A 17,505-nucleotide genomic window follows, 5' to 3' on the forward strand; every position below is an offset into this window, starting at 1 on the left:
ACCAATACCAAGGAAATACAAACGATTTTAAAAACTTATTATGGGGAAGCCCCAGTGGCACAGCGGTTTAGCGCCACCTGCAGCCCAGGGCGTGATCCTGGAGACCCTGGATCGAGTCCCACGTCAGGCTCTCTGTATGATGCCTGCTTCTCCCTCTGCCTGTGTCTCTGCCTCTCTCTCTCTCTCTCTCTCTCTCTCTCTCTCTCTGTCTCTATGAATAAATAAATAAAATCTTTAAAAAAATAAAAAATAAACTTATTAAGAGCAGCTATATGCCAATTAATTATGCAATCCAGAAGAAATGGACGCATTTCTGGAAAACCACAAACTACCAAAACTGGAACAGGAAGAAATAGACAACCTGAACAGGCTGATAACCAGGGAGGAAATTGAAGCAGTCATCAAAAACCTCCCAAGACACAAAAGTCCAGGGCCGATGGCTTCCCAGGGGAGTTCTATCAAAGATTTAAAGAAACAATACCTATTCTACTAAAGTTGTTCCAAGACATGGAATACTTCCAAACTCGTTCTATGAGGCCAATGTCACCTTAATTCCAAAACCAGACAAAGACCCCACCAAAAAGGAGAATTATAGACCAATATTCCTGATGAGCACAGCTGCAAAAATTCTCAACAAGACACTAGCCAATAGGATCCAACAGTACATTAAGAAGATTATTCACCATGACCAAGTGGGATTTATCCCCGGGATGCAAGGCTGGTTCAACACTCGTAAAGCAATCAATGTGATAGATCATATCAACAAGAGAAAAAACAAGAACCATTTGATCCTATCAATAGATGCAGAGAAAGCATTTGACAAAATACAGCATCCATTCCTAATCAAAACTCTTCAGAGTGTATGAATAGAGGGAACATTCCTCTGCATCTTACAGGCCATCTACAAAAAGCCCACAGCAAATATCATTCTCAATGGGGAAACACTGGGAGTCTTTCCCCTTAGATCAGGAAGAATGATCACTTAGATCAGGGATGTCCACTCTCACTACTGCTATTTCAACATAGTACTGGAAGTCCTAACCTCAGCAATCAGGCAACAAAAAGAAATAAAAGGCATTCAAATTGGCAAAGAAGTCAAACTCTCCCTCTTCACAGATGACATGATACTGTACATAGAAAACCCAAAAGACTCCACCCCAAGATTGCTAGAACTCATACAGCAATTCAGCAGTGTGGCAGGATACAAAATCAATGCCCAGAAATTAGTGGCATTTCTCTACACTAACAATGAGACTGTAGAAGGAGAGATTAGGGAGTCAATCCCATTTACAATTGCACCCAAAGGCATTCGGTACCTAGGAATAAACCTAACCAGAGAGGTAAAGGATCTATACCCTAAAAACTACAGAACACTTCTGAAAGAAATTGAGAAAGACACAAAAAGATGGAAATATATTCCATGCTCATAGATTGGAAGAATTAACATTGTGAAAATGTCAATGTTACTCAGGGCAATTTACACATTTAATGCAATCCCTATCAAAATACCATAGACTTTCTTCAGAGAGTTGGAACAAATCATCTTAAGATTTGTGTGGAATCAGAAAAGAACCCAAATAGCCAGGGGAATATTAAAAAAGAAAACCATAGCTGGAGGCATCACAATGCCAGATTTCAGGTGTACTACAAAGCTGTGGTCATCAAGACAGTGTGGTACTGGCACAAAAACAGACACATAGATCAATGGAACAGAATAGAGAATCCAGAAGTGGACCCTCAACTGTATGGTCACTAATATTCAACAAAGCAGGAAAGACTATCCACTGGAAAAAAGACAGTCTCTTCAATAAATGGTGCTGGGGAAATTGGACATCCACATGCAGAAGAATGAAACTAGACCACTCTCTTGCACCATAACAAAGATAAATTCAAAATGGATGAAAGATCTAAATGTGAGACAAGAGTCCATCAAAATCCTAGAGGAGAACACAGGCAACACCCTTTTTGAACTTGGCCACAGCAACTTCTTGCAAGATACATCCATGAAGGCAAGGGAAACAAAAGCAAAAATGAATTATTGGGACTTCCTCAAGATAAAAACTTCTGCACAGCAAAAGAAACAGTCAACAAAACTAAAAGACAACTTACAGAATGGGAGAAGATATTTGCAAATGACGTATCAGATAAAGGGCTAGTTTCCAAGATCTATAAAGAACTTATTTAACTCAACAGCAAAGAAACCAACAATCAAATCATGAAGTGGGCAAAAGACATGAACAGAAATCTCACAGAGGAAGACATAGACATGGCCAACAAGCACAGGAGAAAATGCTCCACATCACTTGCCATCAGGGAAATACAAATCAAAACCACAATGAGATACCACCTCACCCCAGTGAGAATGGGGAAAATTAACAAGACAGGAAACAACAAATGTTGGAGAGGATGTGGAGAAAGGGGAACCCTCTTACACTGTTGGTGGGAATGTGAACTGGTGCAGCCACTCTGGAAAACTGTGTGGAGGTTCATCAAAGAGTTAAAAATAGACCTGCCCTACGACCCAGCAACTGCACTGCTGGAGATTTACCCCAAAGATACAGATGCAGTGAAATGCCGGGACACCTGCACCCCGATGTTTATAGCAGCAATGGCCACGATAGCCAAACTGTGGAAGGAGCCTCAGTGTCCAACGAAAGATGAATGGATAAAGAAGATGTGGTCTATGTATGCAATGGAATATTCCTCAGCCATTAGAAACAACAAATACCCACCATTTGCTTCGACGTGGATGGAACTGAACGGTATTATGCTGAGTGAAATAAGTCAATCGGAGAAGGACAAACATTATATGGTCTCATTCATTTGGGGAATATAAAAATTAGTGAAGGGGAATAAAGGGGGAAGGAGGGAAAATGAGTGAAAACATCAGTGAGGATGACAAAACATGAGAGACACCGAACTCTGGGAAATGAACAAGGGGTAGTGGAAAGGGAGGTGGGCGGGGGGTTGGGGTGACTGAGTGATGGGCACTCAGGGGGGCATTTGGTGTGATGAGCACTGGGTGTTATGTTATATGTTGGCAAATGAAGTCCAATAAAAATTTTTTTGTAATTGGTTTATACTCAATAGATGCCTGATTCCCAAATTTAAAAACACACATTTTTCATATAATGTAGAGAAGGTAAAAAGAATCAATAGTTCACTCTCAAAAATCAATCTGAGAGATGTTCTTGTCTCATTTCACAGATGTGGAAGGTGCACCTCAGATTCAGAGGGTAGCTAAGTCCACACCAGCAACAGCTCACAGAGATAGGCCATCTGCTCTGTGCTCATGGTCTTCCCATTTTTCCATGCCATCACCCTCAACACTGGTCTTGGGCACCAGAACATTGCCTGGCACGGCAAGTGAGGATACGACTCCTGCGACTATGCAGATGGGAGGGAGCTGAGGACCAGCTCCACTGGACACCCAGTGTTGATAAGTACACATTAAAGTCTTCTCAATCTAAAAAATAAATAAATAAATAAATAAATAGATAGATAAATATATAAATATATAAAGTCTTCTCAATCTCATTTTTTGTCATCTTCTTCCTCCACATCTAATTTTTCCTCATTTTCTGGGTTTTGTATGAGTTCACAGCTACTAAATGACACTGGGACTTTGTCACCAAACACTTTCTCCTTATTCTTCTCCCTCCAAGATGTTCTCTCTTCCTGCCATATATATTTTTACATCATGATGCAGTCATTCAAAGTTACCTAATGTGATTTCAATAATTTTTAAGGTCCTGGACACCCCACCTCCCTGCTCTGCCTGTTTTTTACCACTCTCTTTTCCTTCTATAAAGAGTTGGCTCCAAGTAGCTGAAATGGGGGTGATTTCTTTCCATTTACATATGACACACTTTGAGTTTGTCTCAAAAAAAAAAAAAAAAAAGAAAAGAAAACTGATTTCTGGGGATCCCTGGGTGGCTCAGCGGTTTGGTGCCTGCCTTTGGCCCAGGGCACAATCCTGGAGTCCCGGGATCAAGTCCCACGTCAGGCTCCCGGCATGGAGCCTGCTTCTCCCTCCTCCTGTGTCTCTGCCTCTCTCTTTCTCTCTCTCTATGTCTATCATGAATAAATAAATAAATAAATAAATAAATTTAAAAAAAAAGAAAAAAGAAAACTGATTTCTGAATTATTTAAGGGAAACGTTTATGATTTCATTTAAAAATAAAATCCAGGAGGCTCACCTTGAGAACTCAGATTCTGAACCTCTGCTAAGTGTGTGGTTTCCATGTGACACACTCCCAGATGCATCCATATCCATGTCTGCTCTGCAGCTCTTACGTCAGATGAAGAGGACAATGAACTTCGGGAACCTTTGAAATCAGTCATTTACAAAAATGCAAAGTATACATTTTGTATAAAAAATTGTATAATACCTAATTCAGAATTTGTGTTTTATTATAATTGTCATGTTTTAATAAATTTTACCCCTTTTCCTATAAAAGCAGAATGTTCACGATACTTCAAACAGGCATCAAGCTTAAAACTTAGCTCTTAGTATAAAAACAATTTCCCCATCTGTCTCCAACATTATTTATTTCACACACCAGCTTGTTTGCACAATGCAATATAATTGTTAATTTATTTATTTAGAGAGAGTGAGAGCAGGGGCAGAAGGGAGGAGGGACAAGCAGACTCCATGCTGAGCATGGAGCCCAACGTGGGGCTTGATCTCCAGATCCTGAACTCATGCCCTGAGCCGATATCAAGAGTCAGACCTTGACCAACTGACCTGCCCAGGCAGCTCTACAATACAATATAATTTTATATTTAAGTCTGTTCACCTCATTTTGCTTTCAGTGATTTTATCCTACTCTTCTCTTTTGGCTTTACCTGTCCTTTATCCAACTCCAAATTACAAAATTAGAAGGGAGAATTTACTCTGGCCTTGTCCTGGTACACAGCTAATGTCAAAAATAACAAATATGAACAGATACTGTCCACCCCCCCATCAGGTTTGGGTTTGTACCACAACTCTTGGACATTCAGGGATGCCCTTGCTTGCCCACTGGCCACTCATGCGGGTAAGGAGCCAGCTGTTTCTTGAGGGTGTGACTGTGAGGAGCAGACAATGGTTAAGAATGCATTGCTAATGATGTCACATGATGCGGTCCCTGAATGCACAGGCTGTGCCAGACCAAATATACACCATAGAAGACCTGGGCTTGCTTTCTCCCTGCCACTAAGCAAACAGTGTCAGTTTAAAAAACTCGAAGAAATGGGTAGGAAATATCAGAAAGGGAGACAGAACGTGGAAGACTCCTAACTCTGGGAAATGAACTAGGAGTGGTGGAAGGGGAGGAGGGCGGGGAGTGGGGGTGACTGGGTGGCGGGCACTGAGGGGGGTACTTGACGGGATGAGCACTGGGTGTTATTCTGTATGTTGGCAAGTTGAACACCAATAAAAAAATAAATTTATTATTAAAAAAAAAAAAAAAACTCGAGAGCCTTGTTCCGTAGTGTTGTGAGAGAAGAATTTGTCCTGGACGTTAACTCTGCACACTCGGAAGATGCCGCAGGGTTCCAGGGGATGCGCGGCTGGGAGGATGGCACCTGCTTGCTCTCATCAGACACTCCCTTCTGTCTGCACTTTGGGCACTCAGGGCACCCACACTCCATTGCTTTGTCCCACCCTCACAACTCCACCCTACAAGTGAGTCCAAAAAGGCTGAGTGTGCTGGGCTGCCAACTGTCACAGAGCCATCCTGCTGCCAAGGGAAATGTGGGAAGAGTGGTGGACAGAGCACACACAGTGCTCAGCTGGGGGGAAGGCCATGGCCTCTGTGCTAATGGGGACCCTTGCTTGTTCCCCAACATACTCTATCCCCTCTGATGACAGAAGCCCCAGGTGCAGGGAGGGGGTGAGGGCCCACCTGTTCCTCGGGCATAAGGAGCAATACCCACCCTGTGGAAACACAGTACATTGACATGACCCCTGGGGGTCCACATCCTCCTCTAGGATTGCTTTTGCTGGCTAGACCCCTCAGCTCCCTGGCAGGTGGACTCTACCCCAGGCCTTGCTCTGAGTATCCACGGGGCATAGACCAGGGCCACACACTCTGGCCTAGGCCTCACTGCAGGCAAATGTGCATCATTCCAGTGCTGAAAGCCACTCCCAGCTGAGCCCCTGAGAGGAGTCCTGGATGTATATGAACCAAAATTAAGGGGAAATGCAAGTACATAATGTCTAGAAACCACTGCATCAGGAAAATCTCACCTCGCCAACAAAAGAGAAAATCTGGGTCCTCAAGAAAAACTACCAAAAATCTATGAAAAGCCAATGTTCCCGTTTTTTCTAAGAGATCTATTCCAAATATAAATTGGAACATTTCAAAAGTAATGGTTTGTGTCAGGACCAGGGTCTCAGGGGCCTGAGATCAGACCCGCTTCAGGCTTCACACTCAGTGCAGAGTCCACGTAAGATTGTCCCTTGCCTCTCCCCACACTTACTCGCTCTATCTTTTTTTTAAAAATATTTTATTTATTTATTTCAGAGAGAGAGAGAGAACAAGCATAAGCAAGAGGAGGGGCAGAGGAAAAGAAAGTTCCCCGCTGAGCAGGGAGCCCGACATGGGGCTCGACCCCAGGACCCTGGGATCAACCTGAGCTGAAGGCATGCACCTGTTGATTTGTGTCTTTGAAGGTACTGAGTATACACACTGATTTTCCCGTTTTGTTGGAAAAGTTCATCTTCACAAAGAGCTATTTACTCACGTGGGGACTAGGCAGATGCCTTCAGGGCAGATTCCCGCCTGCCGGGCAGGGTCATGGGATGGCATCTGTGACTCCAGCAGGTGGGCAGGCTGCCGGTCCCACAGATGCCCACCCTCATGCCACCCAGCCCCTCGGTGTGGGGGAGCACAGCAGCAGGAAGGGTGCTGTCACACATTTTACTTATTTATTGATTGATTGATTTAAAGATTTTATTTACTTATTAATGAAACACACACACACAGATGGAGAGAGGCAGAGACACAGGCATAGGGAGAAGCAGGCTCCATGCAGGGAGCCCGACTTGGGACTCGATCCTCTGGGGTCTCCAGGATCAGGCCCTGGGCTGAGGCGCTAAACTGCTGAGCCACCGGGGCCGCCCACTTTTTTATTTAAAATCAGCTAATAGGGATCCCTGGGTGGCGCAGTGGTTTGGCGCCTTCCTTTGGCCCAGGGCGTGATCCTGGAGACCCGGGATCAAATCCCACGTCGGGCTCCCGGTGCATGGAGCCTGCTTCTCCCTCTGCCTGTGTCTCTGCCTCTCTCTCTCTCTCTCTCTCTGTGACTATCATAAATAAATAAAAATTTATAAAAAAAAAATAAATAAATAAAAAAAATAAAATCAGCTAATAGGGGCACCTGGGTGGCTCAGCGGTTGAGCCTCTGCCTTTGGCTCAGAGCGTGACCCTGGGTCCTGGGATCAAGTCCGGATGCAGCTCCCTGCATGGAGCCTACTTCTCCCTCTGCCTGTGTCTCTGCCTCTCTCTTACCTGTGTCTCTGCCTCTCTCTCTGTGTCTCATGAATAAATAAATAAAATATTTTAAAAAATAAAATCAATTAATAACATACAGTGTCTCATTGGTTTCAGAGATAGGGATCAGTGATTCCTCAGTCTTAAATCACACCCAGTGCTCATCCCATCCTGTCTCCTTCATACCGGTCACCCCGTGACCTGTCCCCCACCCCTTCCCCTCCAACGACCCTGTTTGTTTCCTATAGGGCCAGCCCCACAGGCTCCAGGGAGCTTCCGACCTGGACCAGGGCAGGGGGGTCAGGAAACCCCCACAAACATAGTGACCACTTGGAGGCGGGGGAAGTGCCAGGTTGGTGCGGAGGAGGGGCGTCCCCTGTGACCTCCGCCTGGCCTCACAGTTGGCTTCTCCATGCACAATCCTGTCCGGGCTGGTGATCGTGCAAACTGATAACACGGTGGATTCTTTTGAATGGCATGGTGTGATGGGGGAAAACATTGTAAATATTTGACTTTTAGTTAAATGAATACAGATTTAATTTAAAAACAACTCCCAAGGGGATCCCTGGGTCGCCCAGCGGTTTAGCGCCTGCCTTCAGCCCAGGGCGTGATCCTGGGTTCCCTGCCTGGAGCCTGCTTCTCCCTCTGCCTGGGTCTGCCTCTCTCTCTCTGTGTCTCTATGAATAAATAAAATCGATGGAGGGGCACGATGGCGGAAGAGTAGGGTCTCCAAACCACCTGTCTCCACCAAATTACCTAGAAAACCTTCAAATTATCCTGAAAATCTATGAATTCGGCCTGAGATTTAAAGAGAGACCAGCTGGAATGCTACAGTGAGAAGAGTTCGCGCATCTATCAAGGTAGGAAGACGGGGAAAAAGAAATAAAGAAACAAAGGCCTCCGAGGGGGAGGGGCCCCGCGAGGAGCCGGGCTGAGGCCGGGGCGAGTGTCCCCAGGACAGGAGAGCCGCGGCCCGGAGAAGCAGGAGCTGCACCGACCTTCCCGGGGGAAAGGGGCTCGCGGGGAGCTGGAGCAGGACCCAGGAGGGCGGGGATGCCCTCGGGCTCCCCGGGAGAGTAACAGAGCAACTGCGCGCCTGGACAGTGCGCCGAGCTCCCTAAGGGCTGCAGCACGCACGGCGGGGCCCGGAGCAGCTCGGGGGGCTCGGGGGCGGCTCCGCGGAGGGGGCTGCGGGGCGGGAGCAGCTGGGGGGGCTCGGGCAGAGGAAGAGGCTCCGTGCGGAGGGGGCTGCGCGGTTCCAGGAGCAGCTCGGGGGGGCTCGGGTGGTGGCTCCGCGGAGGGGGCTGCGCGGCCCGGGAGCGCGAATCCACCAGCGCAGGCTCCGGAGCACAGGGCGCCGGGACACAGCCCAGGATCCGGCCTTCCCCCCGGGGCAGCAGAGGCCGGGAAGGCCCAGGACAGCGGGGACGCTCCTGCCCCGAGCTGAGCAGATCAGCGGCCCCGCCACCAGAGCATCCAGGCCCTTGCAGGCTGAGAGCTCTGTGTTTACTGCGGGAGCTGACTCCAGGGCTCCAGAGCTGGCCGCTGCCACTGTGGTTGTTCCTCCTGGGGCCTCACGGGGTAAACAACCCCCACTGAGCCCTGCACCAGGCAGGGGGCAGAGCAGCTCCCCCAAGGGCTAACACCTGAAAATCAGCGCAACAGGCCCCTTCCCCAGAAGACCAGCGAGACGGACAAGTTCCAGGGGAAGCCAAGGGACTTAAAGTATACAGAATCAGAAGATACTCCCCCGTGGTTCTTTTTTCTTTTTTCTTTTTTTTTTTTTTTGTTGTTGTTTTGTTTTGTTTTGTTTTGCTTTCCTTTTTGATTTGTTTCCTTCCCCCACCCCTTTTTTTCCTTTCTTTCTTTTTATTTCTTTTTTTCTTCTTTTTTTTCATTTTTTTTCTTCCTTTTTTTTTCTCTTTCTCTTTTCTTTCCTTCTTTCTCTCCTCTCTTTTTCTCCTTTTCCCAATACAACTTGCTTTGGCCACTCTGCACTGAACAAAATGACTAGAAGGAAAACCTCACCTCAAAAGAAAGAATCAGAAACAGTCCTCTCTCCCACAGAGTTACAAAATCTGGATTACAATTCAATGTCAGAAAGCCAATTCAGAAGCACTATTATACAGCTACTGGTGGCTCTAGAAAAAAGCATAAAGGACTCAAGAGACTTCATGACTGCAGAATTTAGAGCTAATCAGGCAGAAATTAAAAATCAATTGAATGAGATGCAATCCAAACTAGAAGTCCTAACGACGAGGGTTAACGAGGTGGAAGAACGAGTGAGTGACATAGAAGACAAGTTGATAGCAAAGAGGGAAACAGGAAAAAAGAGACAAACAATTAAAAGACCATGAAGATAGATTAAGGGAAATAAACGACAGCCTGAGGAAGAAAAACTTACGTTTAATTGGTGTTCCCGAGGGCGCCGAAAGGGACAGAGGGCCAGAATATGTATTTGAACAAATTCTAGCTGAAAACTTTCCTAATCTGGGAAGGGAAACAGGCATTCAGATCCAGGAAATAGAGAGATCCCCCCCTAAAATCAATAAAAACCGTTCAACACCTCGACATTTAATAGTGAAGCTTGCAAATTCCAAAGATAAAGAGAAGATCCTTAAAGCAGCAAGAGACAAGAAATCCCTGACTTTGATGGGGAGGAGTATTAGGGTAACAGCAGACCTCTCCACAGAGACCTGGCAGGCCAGAAAGGGCTGGCAGGATGTATTCAGGGTCCTAAATGAAAAGAACATGCAACCAAGAATACTTTATCCAGCAAGGCTCTCATTCAAAATGGAAGGAGAGATAAAGAGCTTCCAAGACAGGCAGCAACTAAAAGAATATGTGACCTCCAAACCAGCTCTGCAAGAAATGTTAAGGGGGACTCTTAAAATTCCCCTTTAAGAAGAAGTTCAGTGGAACATTCCACAAAAACAAGGACTGAATAGATATCATGATGACACTAAACTCATATCTCTCAATAGTAACTCTGAATGTGAACGGGCTTAATGACCCCATCAAAAGGCGCAGGGTTTCAGACTGGATAAAAAAGCGGGACCCATCTATTTGCTGTCTACAAGAGACTCATTTTAGACAGAAGGACACCTACAGCCTGAAAATAAAAGGTTGGAGAACCATTTACCATTCGAATGGTCCTCAAAAGAAAGCAGGGGTAGCCATCCTTATATCAGATAAACTAAAATTTACCCCGAAGACTGTAGTAAGAGATGAAGAGGGACACTATATCATACTTAAAGGATCTATCAAACAAGAGGACTTAACAATCCTCAATATATATGCCCCGAATCCGGGAACTACCAAATATATAAATCAATTATTAACCAAAGTGAAGAAATACTTAGATAATAATACACTTATACTTGGTGACTTCAATCTAGCTCTTTCTATACTCGATAGGTCTTCTAAGCACAACATCTCCAAAGAAACGAGAGCTTTAAATGATACACTGGACCAGATGGATTTCACAGATATCTACAGAACTTTACATCCAAACTCAACTGAATACACATTCTTCTCAAATGCACATGGAGCTTTCTCCAGAATAAACCACATACTGGGTCACAAATCGGGTCTGAACCTATACCAAAAGATTGGGATCGTCCCCTGCATATTCTCAGACCATAATGCCTTGAAATTAGAACTAAATCACAACAAGAAGTTTGGAAGGACCTCAAACACGTGGAGGTTAAGGACCATCCTGCTAAAAGATGAAAGGGTCAACCAGGAAATTAAGGAAGTATTAAAAAGATTCATGGAAACTAATGAGAATGAACATACAACCGTTCAAAATCTTTGGGATGCAGCAAAAGCAGTCCTAAGGGGGAAATACATCGCAATACAAGCATCCATTCAAAAACTGGAAAGAACTCAAATACAAAAGCTAACCTTACACATAAAGGAGCTAGAGAAAAAACAGCAAATAGATCCTACACCCAGGAGAAGAAGAGAGTTAATAAAGATTCGAGCAGAACTCAATGAAATTGAGACCAGAAGAACTGTGGAACAGATCAACAGAACCAGGAGTTGGTTCTTTGAAAGAATTAATAAGATAGATAAACCATTAGCCAGCCTTATTAAAAAGAAGAGAGAGAAGACTCAAATTAATAAAATCATGAATGAGAAAGGAGAGATCACTACCAACACCAAGGAAATACAAACGATTTTAAAAACATATTATGAACAGCTATACACCAATAAATTAGGCAATCTAGAAGAAATGGATGCATTCCTGGAAAGCCACAAACTACCAAAACTGGAACAGGAAGAAATAGAAAACCTGAACAGGCCAATAACCAGGGAGGAAACTGAAGCAGTCATCAAAAACCTCCCAAGACACAAGAGTCCAGGGCCAGATGGCTTCCCAGGGGAATTCTATCAAACGTTTAAAGAAGAAACCATACCTATCCTACTAAAGCTGTTTGGAAAGATAGAAAGAGATGGAGTACTTCCAAATTCGTTCTATGAGGCCAGCATCACCTTAATTCCAAAACCAGACAAAGACCCCACCAAAAAGGAGAATTACAGACCAATATCCCTGATGAACATGGATGCAAAAATTCTCAACAAGATACTGGCCAATAGGATCCAACAGTACACTAAGAAAATTATTCACCATGACCAAGTAGGATTTATCCCCGGGACACACGGCTGGTTCAACACCCGTAAAACAATCAATGTGATTCACATATCAGCAAGAGAAAAACCAAGAACCATATGATCCTCTCATTAGATGCAGAGAAAGCATTTGACAAAATACAGCTTCCATTTCTGATCAAAACTCTTCAGAGTGTAGGGATAGAGGGAACATTCCTCGACATCTTAAAAGCCATCTATGAAAAGCCCACAGCAAATATCATTCTCAATGGGGAAGCACTGGGAGCCTTTCCCCTAAGATCAGGAACAAGACAGGGATGTCCACTCTCACCACTGCTATTCAACATAGTACTGGAAGTCCTAGCCTCAGCAATCAGACAACAAAAAGACATTAAAGGCATTCAAATTGGCAAAGAAGAAGTCAAACTCTCCCTCTTCACCGATGACAGGATACTCTACATAGAAAACCCAAAAGTCTCCACCCCAAGATTGCTAGAACTCATACAGCAATTCGGTAGCGTGGCAGGATACAAAATCAATGCCCAGAAGTCAGTGGCATTTCTATACACTAACAATGAGGCTGAAGAAAGAGAAATTAAGGAGTCAATCCCATTTACAATTGCACCCAAAAGCATAAGATACCTAGGAATAAACCTAACCAAAGATGTAAAGGATCTATACCCTCAAAACTATAGAACACTTCTGAAAGAAATTGAGGAAGACACAAAGAGATGGAAAAATATTCCATGCTCATGGATTGGCAGAATTAATATTGTGAAAATGTCAATGTTACCCAGGGCAATATACACGTTTAATGCAATCCCTATCAAAATACCATGGACTTTCTTCAGAGAGTTAGAACAAATTATTTTAAGATTTGTGTGGAATCAGAAAAGACCCCGAATAACCAGGGGAATTTTAAAAAATAAAACCATATCTGGGGGCATCACAATGCCAGATTTCAGGTTGTACTATAAAGCTGTGGTCATCAAGACAGTGTGGTACTGGCACAAAAACAGACACACAGATCAATGGAACAGAATAGAGAACCCAGAAGTGGACCCTGAACTTTATGGTCAACTAATATTCTATAAAGGGGGAAAGACTATCCACTGGAAGAAAGACAGTCTCTTCAGTAAATGGTGCTGGGAAAATTGGACATCCACATGCAGAAGAATGAAACTAGACCACTCTCTTTCACCAAACACAAAGATAAACTCAAAATGGATGAAAGATCTAAATGTGAGACAAGAGTCCATCAAAATCCTAGAGGAGAACACAGTCAACACCCTTTTTGAACTCGGCCATAGTAACTTCTTGCAAGATACATCCACTAAGGCAAAAGAAACAAAAGCAAAAATGAACTATTGGGACTTCATCAAGATAAGAAGCTTTTGCATAGCAAAGGATACAGTCAACAAAACTAAAAGACAACCTACAGAATGGGAGAAGATATTTGCAAATGACATATCAGATAAAGGGCTAGTTTCCAAGATCTATAAAGAACTTTTTTTTTTAATTTTTTAAATTTATTTATGATAGTCACAGAGAGAGAGAGAGGCACAGAGACACAGGCAGAGGGAGAAGCAGGCTCCATGCACCGGGAGCCCGATGTGGGATTCGATCCTGGGTCTCCAGGATCACGTCCTGGGCCAAAGGCAGGCGCCAAACCGCTGCGCCACCCAGGGATCCCTATAAAGAACTTCTTAAACTCAACACCAAAGAGACAAACAATCCAATCATGAAATGGGCAAAAGACATGAAGAGAAATCTCACAGAGGAAGACATAGACATGGCCAACACGCACATGAGAAAATGCTCTGCATCACTTGCCATCAGGGAAATACAAATCAAAACCACAATGAGATACCACCTCACCCCAGTGAGAATGGGAAAAATTAACAAGGCAGGAAAAATTAACAAATGTTGGAGAGGATGCAGAGAAAAGGGAACTCTCTTGCACTGTTGGTGGGAATGTGAACTGGTGCAGCCACTCTGGAAAACTGCGTGGAGGTTCCTCAAAGAGTTAAAAATAGATCTGCCCTACGACCCAGCAATTGCACTGTTGGGGATTTACCCCAAAGATTCAGATGCAATGAAACGCCGGGACACCTGCACCCCGATGTTTATAGCAGCAATGTCCACAATAGCCAAACTGTGGAGGGAGCCTCGGTGTCCATCGACAGATGAATGGATAAAGAAGATGTGGTTTATGTATACAATGGAATATTCCTCAGCCATTAGAAATGACAAACACCCACCATTTGCTTCAACGTGGATGGACCTGGAGGGTATTATGCTGAGTGAAGTAAGTCAGTCGGAGAAGGACAAACATTATATGTTCTCATTCATGTGGGGAATATAAATAATAGTGAAAGGGAATATAAGGGAAGGGAGAAGAAATGTGTGGGAAATATCAGAAAGGGAGACAGAACATGAAGACTCCTAACTCTGGGAAACGAACTAGGGGTGGTGGAACGGGAGGATGGCAGGGGGTGGGGGTGACTGGGTGATGGGCACTGGGGGTTATTCTGTATGTTGGTAAATTGAACACCAATAAAAAATAAATAAAAAATAAAATCTTTAAAAAAAAAAAAGAATTCAGATCATCTACAGCGCCGCCCGCATCTCATGGGGGAAGCACTCTGCTCAGAGCCTGGGGCCTCCCGGGTCCCCCGTCCTCCCGCCCCTGGGGGAACCTGCTCGCCCTCCCGGGCCTGGCCGAGCCCGGTCCTCTGAGCCCACGCCTCGCTCACCGGCCCGCGGGCCGCAGACCCCGGCGTGGTGGCAGTGGGAGCTGTCCCGCTCTCCTCTCCTCGACAGGTGGACACCCCTACCTGCGGCCGACGGCGCACAGGCCCCGGGCTGCATCGCAGCGGGTCGGCTTCTCTGCCCGGCCCCTCACTCCAGCTCCGCTGCAAAGCCGACTTCAAGTAATTTCCAAGAGAAGTAAAGAGAAACTACCTTCGTCATTAGGTCATTAGCGGGTGACGCCAACTGCTGACTCTCAGACCCCGCTCCAGAGCAAAATCCAGACAGACCGGCTGACCGAGCTTGAAGGCGCCAGGTGTGCGCAAGGCGGGGCTGGCTCCGGGTCCCGGGGGGCCTGGCCCTTCTCCGCCAGCCCTGCGGTCAGGACCCCGCGGGCTGCGCTTGGCCTCCAGGCCCCTGCTCCCGCCCCGCACCCTGCGCACACCCTGCAGGGCTCGCCTCGGGCAGGAAGCCTGGGCACCCTCCCTCCGTGCTGCGGGGCGCCCGCCGCCGGGGCCGCCGCACCCACACTCCTGCCAGGCGGACCGCGCGGAGGGCAGGACCCGGGTGGGAGCGCAGCCCGTCCTTCCCGTCCAGCCCACTGCCCCGGGCTCGGTGTCCATGCTTCAAAACTTTCTTGTTTCCGAAATAACGGAGGATCATCGTAGAAAACAGAAAAATGAGAGAAAAAAATCGGCCAACGCTTCCTCCCATCCCCGCCGGACTGGGCTCGCAAGCGTCCGCGCACTTGAACCCGAGGCTTCCCTCCGAGTAGGCCCGCGCCTGAGCCCAGGACCCGCGCCACCTGCACCTGCCCGCCTGCCCCCAGGGCCGGGCCAAAGCCTCCCTCAGCCCCGCGCGGCCTAAGTCGAGCTCACAGGCTTGTCACGGGTCCCTGTCGTGCATCAGGACCTCCGCTCTCCCAGCAAACAGCGCCACAACCCTCCTGCATTGGGTCTCATGGGCCCTCACCATTTCTGCTGCATTTTATTTTACTTTTTTATTTTTAAAAAAGATTTTATTTATTTATTCATGAGAGACACAGAGGCAGAGACACAGGCAGAAGGAGAAGCAGGCTCCCCACAGGGGGCCTGATGCGGGACTCCATCCCAGGAAGCCCTGAGCCCAAGGCAGACCTCAACCACTGGGCCCCCCAGGTGCCCTTTGCTGCATTTAAAAATCCAAATCTATAATCAGAGTGATCCAGATGCGCTCACCCTACAGAAGTCACCAACCCGGCAGCCACCGCCGCAGAGGGGCCGCCAACAGCCCTGCGCTCCTCAGAGCAGAAGGAGGCCTTGGGTGAGGCCAAGCTGAGCAAGCGGAGCTGAGCAGATTGTTCTCAGGCCTGCAGCCACTCACAGTCTGGGAACACGAATGACTGCCAACAACTGTGGCCTTCTCTGAGTCACGGGGGCCAGACGGAGAGGGGGTGACCCGCAGCCAGGCCTCCAAAGTCTCCAGTTACAAGAACGATGCTCATTCGGGATCATCAGGTGCATGGTCACTTGGGGTGGGACAGGGGAGGGGGATGGAAGCGGGTGGGCTGGAGTAACCCAGGAGTACCACCACACACAATCCCCGGGGGGCCAGAGTCAGTCAGCCATCCAACTCTGGATTTCAGCTCAGGTCACGACCTCAGGGTCGTGAGATCAATCTCTACCCTGGGCCGGGGTAGGTAGCTTTCGTGTCCGCCGGCTTGGCCAGGACAGCCAAGGAGGCTGTGCCCGCAGAAGCTGAGGGTCCTGACAACACCGACGCTGAGGCTTCAGGGCAGCCTGTCCCTCACCAGCCACCCCCTGGCCCAGGAATCAGGCATCAGGCACGAAGAAGAGAACCCAGGGCACCCAACCCGGGTCCTCAGGAGCAACACAGACACCCCCACACAGGGCAGCCCTCAGCGTAGCCCCGCCCACGTCCCACCTCTAAACACCACACTGAAGATGTGGATAATTTTAGAAGCATCTCTTCCTAGAAGCATCATCCTGCATAAAGGCCAAATGCAGAACCTCTCTCCCTCAGCCACAGCAATGACCTCAAACCCCAGGGTCCCCCTGAGAGGACTCCTGATGACTGCAGCTCATGTCGGAGGCTCACCTTCCACTCTGGGCTCGGGATTAGGTCCATCGGAATCATGACTGCCCTGCTGCCCGGGCCTCGGGTGGACATGGGCTCACAGGTCCAAGGCTGCCCTGATGGCTAAATGTATGCAAACTGGGGCAGAAGTGGACTCCTGCCCACCTCAGGCAGCCCTGACTCAGCCTGGGGCCATCAGCACCCCCTGTGAGCACTCAGTCCCCTCTGCACCCTCAGGGATCCTGCCAGCCCCACCTGCAGATATACCTGGAATCCAGGTACCTCTCACCACCTGCACATCCCGGCCATGCTCCCTGTTAGTCTCCTGGTTTGGCGCCTCCTAACCTGTTCTCCACTGAGCAGCCCCACTGAGCCCAGCCATGCGGGTCAAGGTCCTGACCCAGCCACGAGACCCCTCCCTGGTATGTCACCTCACTCCACTGCATGGTGACCCTACCTCTGGGCCTTGGTGGTCACTCCTCCCTCTGCCTGGAATGTCCCCCACAGGCCTTCACCCCATTAGCCACAGAGCCCACCCCTACCCTCCCGGGCATTCCATGACCATCCTGACGCCACCTGCACGTCA

The 17,505-nt window shown here is 47.2% G+C and overlaps 2 long non-coding RNA genes across 3 annotated transcripts in view; both read right to left on the reverse strand.

The window, feature by feature from the left end:
- Positions 1 to 17,505, reverse strand: part of LOC112643914 (uncharacterized) — a 30,278-nt gene that overhangs the window by 12,329 nt on the left and 444 nt on the right. The window lies entirely within an intron of this gene.
- On the reverse strand, positions 2,802 to 17,499 carry LOC125752100 (uncharacterized). Its single transcript, XR_003125963.3, has 3 exons — positions 17,377 to 17,499; positions 4,200 to 4,328; positions 2,802 to 3,466 (listed from the first exon to the last, which is right to left on the reverse strand). It is a non-coding gene; the product is annotated as an uncharacterized LOC125752100 (long non-coding RNA).

This window comes from Canis lupus, chromosome 1 (assembly GCF_003254725.2).
Source record: "Canis lupus dingo isolate Sandy chromosome 1, ASM325472v2, whole genome shotgun sequence".
Lineage (NCBI taxonomy): Eukaryota > Metazoa > Chordata > Mammalia > Carnivora > Canidae > Canis > Canis lupus.